Source organism: Aegilops tauschii, chromosome 7 (assembly GCF_002575655.3).
Source record: "Aegilops tauschii subsp. strangulata cultivar AL8/78 chromosome 7, Aet v6.0, whole genome shotgun sequence".
In the NCBI taxonomy this organism is placed as follows: Eukaryota; Viridiplantae; Streptophyta; class Magnoliopsida; order Poales; family Poaceae; genus Aegilops; species Aegilops tauschii.
Window position 1 is genome coordinate 89,331,501 of NC_053041.3, and position 8,683 is coordinate 89,340,183.

Here is an 8,683-nt window from a genome sequence, read left to right on the forward strand (position 1 = left end):
TTAGACTTAAATGTGCTAGTCATATTCTTCATGATGCTCTCTTTATGTTTCAATTCTTATGTCTTATGTGAGCATCATTGAAATCATCATGCCTAGCTAGGGGCGTTAAATGATAGCGCTTGTTGGGAGGCAACCCAATTTTATTTTAGTTTCTTGATTTTTGGTTCTGTTTAGGAATAAATAATCCATCTAGCTTCTGTTTAGATGTGGTTTTATGTTTTAATTAGCGTTTGTGCCAAGTAGAACCTTTGGGAAGACTTGGGTGAAGTCTTTATGATCTTGCTGTAAAAAACAGAAACTTTAGCGCTCACGAGATTAGCTAAAACTTTTTACTGGAGAGTGCTATTTAGTTGATTCTTTTTGCAGATGATTACTAGACACATTACTCATGTCCATCAATTTATTTCAGAATTTTTGGAGTTACAGAAGTATTCGAATGATACAGATTACTACAGACTGTTCTGTTTTTGACAGATTCTGTTTTTAGTGTGTTGTTTGCTTATTTTGATGACTCTATGGCTAGTAAAAGAGTTTATAAACCATAGATAAGTTGGAATACAGTAATTTTAACACCAATATAAATAAATAATGAGTTCATTACAGTACCATGAAGTGGTGTTTTGTTTTCTTTCGCTAACGGAGCTCACAAGATTTTCTGTTAAGTTTTGTGTTGTGAAGTTTTCAAGTTTTGGGTAAAGACTCGATGGACTATGGAATAAGGAGTGGCAAGAGCCTAAGCTTGGGGATGCCCAAGGCACCCCAAGGTAATATTCAAGTATAACCAAGAGCCTAAGCTTGGGGATGCCCCGGAAGGCATCCCCTCTTTCGTCTTCGTTCATCGGTAACTTTACTTGGAGCTATATTTTTATTTACCACATGATATGTGTTTTGCTTGGAGCGTCATGTCATTTTATTTTGTTTTGCTTGCTGTTTGAATAAAGTATCAAGATCTGAAATCCTTAAATGTTAGAGAGTCTTCTCATAGTTGCATAATTATTCAACTACTCATTGATCTTCACTTATATCTTTTGGAGTAGTTTGTTGTTTGCTCTAGTGCTTCACTTATATCTTTTAGAGCACGACGGTAGTTTTATTTTGAAGAAATAGATGAACTCTTATGCTTCACTTATATTATTTTGAGAGTCCTAAACAGCGTAGTAATTTGCTTTGGTTATGAATTTAGTCCTAATATGATGGGCATCCAAGAGGGATATAATAAAAACTCTCATATAAAGTGCATTGAATACTATGAGAAGTTTGATTCCTTATGATTGTTTTGAGATATGAAGATGGTGATATTACAGTCATGCTAGTTGAGTAGTTGTGAATTTGAGAAATACTTGTGTTAAAGTTTGTGATTCCCGTAGCATGCACGTATGGTGAACCGTTATGTGATGAAGTCGGAGCATGATTTATTTATTGATTGTCTTCCTTATGAGTGGCGGTCGGGGACGAGCGATGGTCTTTTCCTACCAATCTATCCCCCTAGGAGCATGCGCGTAGTACTTTGTTTTGATAACTAATAGATTTTTGCAATAAGTATGTGAGTTCTTTATGACTAATGTTGAGTCCATGGATTATACGCACTCTCACCCTTCCACCATTGCTAGCCTCTCTAATACCGTGCACCTTTCGCCGGTATCATACACCCACCATATACCTTCCTCAAAACAGCCACCATACCTACCTATTATGGCATTTCCATAGCCATTTCGAGATATATTGCCATGCAACTTACCACCGTTCCGTTTATTATGAAACGCTCCATCATTGTCATATTGCTTTGCATGATCATGTAGTTGACATTGTATTTGTGGCAAAGCCACCGTTCATAATTCTTTCATACATGTCACTCATGAGTCATTGCACATCCCTGTACACCGCCGGAGGCATTCATATAGAGCCATATTTTGTTCTAAGTATCGAGTTGTAATTCATGAGTTGTAAGTAAATAAAAGTGTGATGATCATCATTATTAGAGCATTGTCCCAGTGAGGAAAGGATGATGGAGACTATGATTCCCCCACAAGTCGGGATGAGACTCCAGACGAAAAAATAAATAAAAGAGGCCAAAGAAGCCCAAATAAAAAAAGGAAAAAAAAGAGGCCATAAAAAAAGAGAAAAGGCCCAAATAAAAAAATATAAAAAAATGAGAGAAAAAGAGAGAATGGACAATGCTACTATCCTTTTACCACACTTGTGCTTCAAAGTAGCACCACAATCTTCATGATAGAGAGTCTCCTATGTTGTCACTTTCATATACTAGTTGGAATTTTACATTATAGAACTTGGCTTGTATATTCCAATGATGAGCTTCCTCAAATTGCCATAGGTCTTCGTGAGCAAGCAAGTTGGATGCACACCCACTTAGTTTCTTTTGTTGAGCTTTCATACACTTATAGCTCTAGTGCATCTGTTGCATGGCAATCCCTACTCACTCACATTGATATCTATTGATGGGCATCTCCATAGCCCGTTGATACGCCTAGTTGATGTGAGACTATCTTCTCCTTTTTGTCTTCTCCACAACCACCATTCTATTCCACCTATAGTGTTATGTCCATGGCTCACGCTCATGTATTGCGTGAAGATTGAAAAAGTTTGAGAACATCAAAAGTATGAAACAATTGCTTGGCTTGTCATCGGGGTTGTGCATGATTTAAATACATTGTGTGGTGAAGATAGAGCATAGCCAGACTATATGATTTTGTAGGGATAGCTTGCTTTGGCCATGTTATTTTGAGAAGACATGATTGCTTTGTTAGTATGCTTGAAGCATTATTGTTTTCATGTCAATATTAAACTTTTGTTTTGAATCTTATGGATCTGAATATTCTTGCCACAATAAAGAATTACATTGATAAATATGTTAGGTAGCATTCCACATCAAAAATTCTGTTTTTATCATTTACCTACTCGAGGACGAGCAGGAATTAAGCTTGGCAACGTATCTATAATTTTTGATTGTTCCATGCTATTATATTATCTGTTTTGGATGTTTATGGGCTTTATTAAACACTTTTATATTACTTTTAGGACTAACCTATTAACCTAGAGCCCAGTGCCAGTTCCTAATCTTTCCCTTGTTTCAGTGTTTCGAAGAAAGAATATCAAACGGAGTCCAAACGGAATGAAACCTTCGGGAGAGTTATTTTTGGAACGGAAGCAATCCAGAAGACTTGGGGTGTACGTAAGGGAAGCAACGAGGAAGGCACGAGGCAGGGGGGGCGCCCTCCACCCTCGTGGGCCCCTCGTGGCTCCCCTGACATATTTCTTCCTCCTATATATACCAATATACCCTAAAACCATCGGGGAACAGAATAGATCGGGAGTTCCGCCGCCGTAAGCTTCTGTAGCCACCAAAAACCAATCGGGACCCTGTTCCGGCATCCTGCCAGAGGGGGATCCCTCACCGGTGGCCATCTTCATCATCCCGGCGCTCTCCATGACGAGGAGGGAGTAGTTCACCCTCGGGGCTGAGGGTATGTACCAGTAGCTATGTGTTTGATCTCTCTCTCTCTCTTGTGTTCTTGATTTGGAACGATCTTGATGTATCACGAGCTTTGCTATTATAGTTGGATCTTATGATGTTTCTCCCCCTCTACTCTCTTGTAATGGATTGAGTTTTCCCTTTGAAGCTATCTTATCGGATTGAGTCTTTAAGGATTTGAGAACACTTGATGTATGTCTTGCATGTGCGTATCTGTGGTGACAATGGGATATCACGTGATTCACTTGATGTATGTTTTGGTGATCAACTTGCGGGTTCCGCCCATGAACCTATGCATAGGGGTTGGCACACGTTTTCGTCTTGATTCTCCGGTAGAAACTTTGGGGCACTCTTTGAGGTTCTATGTGTTGGTTGAATAGATGAATCTGAGATTGTGTGATGCATATCGTATAATCATACCCACGGATACTTGAGGTGAAATTGGAGTATCTAGGTGACATTAGGGTTTTGGTTGATGTGTGTCTTAAGGTATTATTTTACTACGAACTCTAGGGCTGTTTGTGACACTTATAGGAATAGCCCAATGGATTGATCGGAAAGAATAACTTTGAGGTGGTTTCGTACCCTACAATAATCTCTTCGTTTTTTCTCCGCAATTAGTGGCTTTGGAGTGACTCTTTGTTGCATGTTGAGGGATAGTTATATGATCTAATTATGTTATTATTGTTGAGAGAACTTGCACTAGTGAAAGTATGAACCCTAGGCCTTGTTTCCTAGCATTGCAATACCGTTTACGCTCACTTTTATCATTAGTTACCTTGCTGTTTTTATATTTTCAGATTACAAAAACCTATATCTACCATCCATATTGCACTTATATCACCATCTCTTCGCCGAACTAGTGCACCTATACAATTTACCATTGTATTGGGTGTGTCGGGGACACAAGAGACTCTTTGTTATTTGGTTACAGGGTTGCTTGAGAGAGACCATCTTCATCCTACGCCTCCCACGGATTGATAAACCTTAGGTCATCCACTTGAGGGAAATTTGCTACTGTCCTACAAACCTCTGCACTTGGAGGCCCAACAACGTCTACAAGAAGAAGGTTGTGTAGTAGACATCAAAAAACATTTGGGCAATTCTGATACGGAAGATTCTAGAACAAAGAAGAAGTGCTTGTGTTTTGAGGTTTGTGCATTATGCTTAAGTTCAAGCATAGAGTCTTCTAGATTGTACATGTGGCAAAATCTGGTGGAATCTAGATGATATCCAACGCTAGTAGTGCTCAAATTTGCCAGCTCTGCACCATCGGATTGGCCTCATCCAACGACCATCTTTCAAAGTTAAAGTTATCCGCACACTATATAAAAATATAAAATATAATATATAGATATAGGGGTATAAATATAGATATGTGATGCGAAAGCCACCCATCATCTCCAATTAGAATAGTTTGTCCATGCACGGATGCAATGTGGCCAAACGATGTCTGCCATCGGTATCTCAAATTCAAACCAATCTGACCTTGTTCAATGTGTATACATTGCAACATGCTCGTTTCCAAACCACACCGCGCAGATCTTCATTATATTCATGCATGCATGGGTTTCAAACATCATGATCTCTTATTCAAATATTTGAATTCAACTTTACATTGATTATGACCTCACCTAGTCTTTTACACCCACACATTGGTCTTCTCTTTATAATTGTACCACTAACTTTCTCTCGTGCATGCATGCACACACACTACCAGTCGGCATTATCCATCGCACACATGCAATCTTTTTCTTCAGGTCGATCTCCCATGAAGGCACACACACACACATCCCCCTCTCCATCATATCGGGCATTATTTATCTCTAACGTGCATGCGCAACGATCGATGTTCCTCTATGTGTGTGTGTGTATATAGCTAGGTCTTTCATAGTTTTCCACATAAACCGATCAATCTATATATCTAGTGAGGTCTCACCCTCTTTCCCACGTCCACATCGATCAATCTATACCTCTCTATATAGGATTACATATATAGCTAATACACCCACATTAATTATATATCCAACGCCCCCCTCTCATCATCCATGCCTTCCGCTTCATCTCTCAGATGCACGCACAATGGCCAAGACAGGGGCAGCAAGGGCCCTGCCCCCCCCCTAACATCACTATATATCGAGGCTAATATGAATGTGATCATTAGACAATTGCTGGTAAAAATGGTTTAAGTTAATGAATTGGCCCTCCTCGTAAAGGATTAGCAATGCTTGGCCCCCTAGCTCATGGGACATTTTTCATGGCTCCGCCACTGCGCGCAACAGCGCACGTTCTCGCCCCCTCTCTCTAAATATCGATCTCGCAGTTGTGCACTCCTTCATAGTCTCCCTCCACTCGGCCCATCGCACCATCTTCTAGCCCCCCACCGGATTTTGCCACATGTACAATCTAGCAGACTCCATGGTTGAACTTAAGCATAATGCACAAATCTCAAAACAACAGTGGTTCTCCTTTGTTCTAGAATCTTCCGTACCGTAACTGCCCAAACTTTTTTTCTAGTTGAATTGACATTCTTTGTTTGTACTTTATGCTTTACAACGCACAATTCCATGAATCATAAAATAGATTAAGGGCTTCTTTGATTCAAAGGATTCTCGAAGGAATTTTGGAGGATTCTAATCCTTAGGAATTTTTCCTATCTTGGTTGTTTGATTCATAGGATTGTAAATCATAGGAATTTTTCCATATGATTCATTTGCACTAGATTTCATAGGAAACATTCCAACCACTCAAACCTCTTTGAAAGAATTCTGTGTTTTTTCTATGCACAATCAAACACTCATACCATCCTGTAGGATTCAAGACGACATTCCACTCTAATCCCATGTTCTTCCTATTCCCGCGTTTCGGAAATCCTACGAATCAAAGAGGCCCTAGGTTTTTTATAAAAACTAATTGATTTTGAATGAGATGAACTATAAGAATTAAACGAAGGTCTACATCAGGCATATATGACTCAGAGCTTACATGCTACAGTGTGGTATTTATTCGTAATTTGGTTACAAAATCGGACGCGTGCAATGCACGTGTACCTTACTAGTACTTCGAGTATGTGCAAAACACAATGGCACGCTACACAGTGTCTCTCTTACAGTTCATGAAGCCACGTGGGAACGTGGCACATGTGGAGGCGTTGTCGCGACATCCTTGTGTGGATTGATCACAGTGACGTGCTGCTGGTTCCAGAAGAATGTACTCGTCCTCCCTGAGCCGCACTGGCGGTACATGCACGAAGCGAAGATGTGCACGCACGCCATGCACGCACTCATTCCCTCGCACGCACACGCGGGTACACGGGCGGACGCAATTTTGTACCAAGATCCACCCCATGTGATAATTTGACGCGTGTAAAGTCCTTCACTTCATTGATGGTCAATTAATACAGCGCATGCAAATTGAGTGGACGTGAGGGCGGAAGAAAGACATTACTACTCCACTGCGCGCATGCGAGTAGTTAAATCATGGGTTGCTAGTAGTACTTCCATTGGTCTCCTTCGTATTTTGTGCCAATTTTTGACAGTAACATAATATTTACGCATCTGAGCAGTGCAGTCTACTTGAAATATATGTTCCACTAAACTCATCGGGAGCCGTTTCGGGCCTCGAAACCAAAAACCATCAATTAATCTTTACCTTGTTCCCATCACATTCGAAAGTACTAGTGCTACAATTAAGTGCAAGCCTGCTCACACCTACCAGTACGTACCAAACCTGAACGTGTTCCCACTATGCAGGTTTTAGTACTAGTGCTAGTACTTAGGCTATAAAAAGGGGAACTACCTAACCGAAAATTACTCTACCTTCCTCCTCATAAGTCCTGCTTCTTCGTCCGTCCTTGCCATGGCCGGTGTGCAGAGCTCTAGGTCGAGAACTACTCGTAACAAGGGAGTGGCAACCAAGGCTGCGCAAAAAAAAGAGGGCTCGCCGCCAAGCAGAGACCTCGAAAGATCTCTCACGGGCAGGCGATAGCTCCCAGGAGCGCCCTAGACGCGGTGGCGAACATGCCGAGATGGCGGCGCTGGAGTCGTTATTCCTCGACGGCATGCCCGATCAGCTCAATAAGCACCTCAATAAGCAGAAGGAGTTCATCCACGGCTTGGTGGAGCTACTGAAGGAGAGCCTCGATGACATGCCCGCTGAGCTCAATGAGCAGGGGGAGTTGACCGCCGGCTTGGTGATGCTGCTGAAAAAGAGCATTGCCTCGAAGAAGAAGGCGACCGGCGAAATCCTGCAACTTAGGAGGACAACGCAAAGCTCTGCCACGAGCTCGACCTGCTGAAGGAGGAGAACGCCGGCTGGAAGAAGCTGCATGAGAATAGTAGTTCCCCGATGAAGATGTTGCAGGCCCTCGTCATGGAACAGAAGGAGGAGTTGGCGAAGCTCCGCATCGAGCACCCGGCTGCTGTCAAGGTACGTAATGCGGCCGTGGAACAGATGATGAAGGCTCGCGTCGAGAAATCCCGCGTCATGGACACAATGATGAAGATGGCGGAGGAGACATGCAAGGAGATGGAGGTCGTGGAGGCGATGAAGAAGCAGTTACGACTCTGCGGCCAGCAACCCTTCATGTAGTGAGCCCCAGACTTGTGTGCGTCTTCCTTCTTTTTTTTGGGTGATAATCCTCCTTCTTCTTTTGCTCCTGTGTTTCTTATTTTGCTTCGGGTGTTTCGCCGCACGTGTCACCTTCTCTGCGAGGCATGAATAGAACAATGCTAAAAATGAGATGACTAGCAATTAGATCATTCTTTATCGCCAATAGAATAATGCCTCTTGCTAGTAATATATAATAAGAGTAGAGAGTAGAGGATATGGCACTGAGCTGTCGTGTTTCGTGCTCCTCCGTCGTACTCTAGTGGAAAACTTGAGTATACCGCATGGTTCTTTGCTCCTCCTCAGGTTGTCGGCACATTTATACGAGCAGTCAAATCACAAGGCCCCGCCTTCCAGTAGTAATGAGCCGTCAAATCACAAAGGCCCTCGCCTCTCGTGAAAAGGACCAAGCTAGACTGCCCCGCCCTCTAGCCTTTTAAAAATGTATACATTTGTACAGTAGTAGTATCGATGGATTGCGCCATGGAGCAAAACTATGCATATACTATATGACACTACCCACTATGAAGGTACTAGTAACATATACTAGTAACTGGTCTATGTTACTCTCCACTATGACCAGCC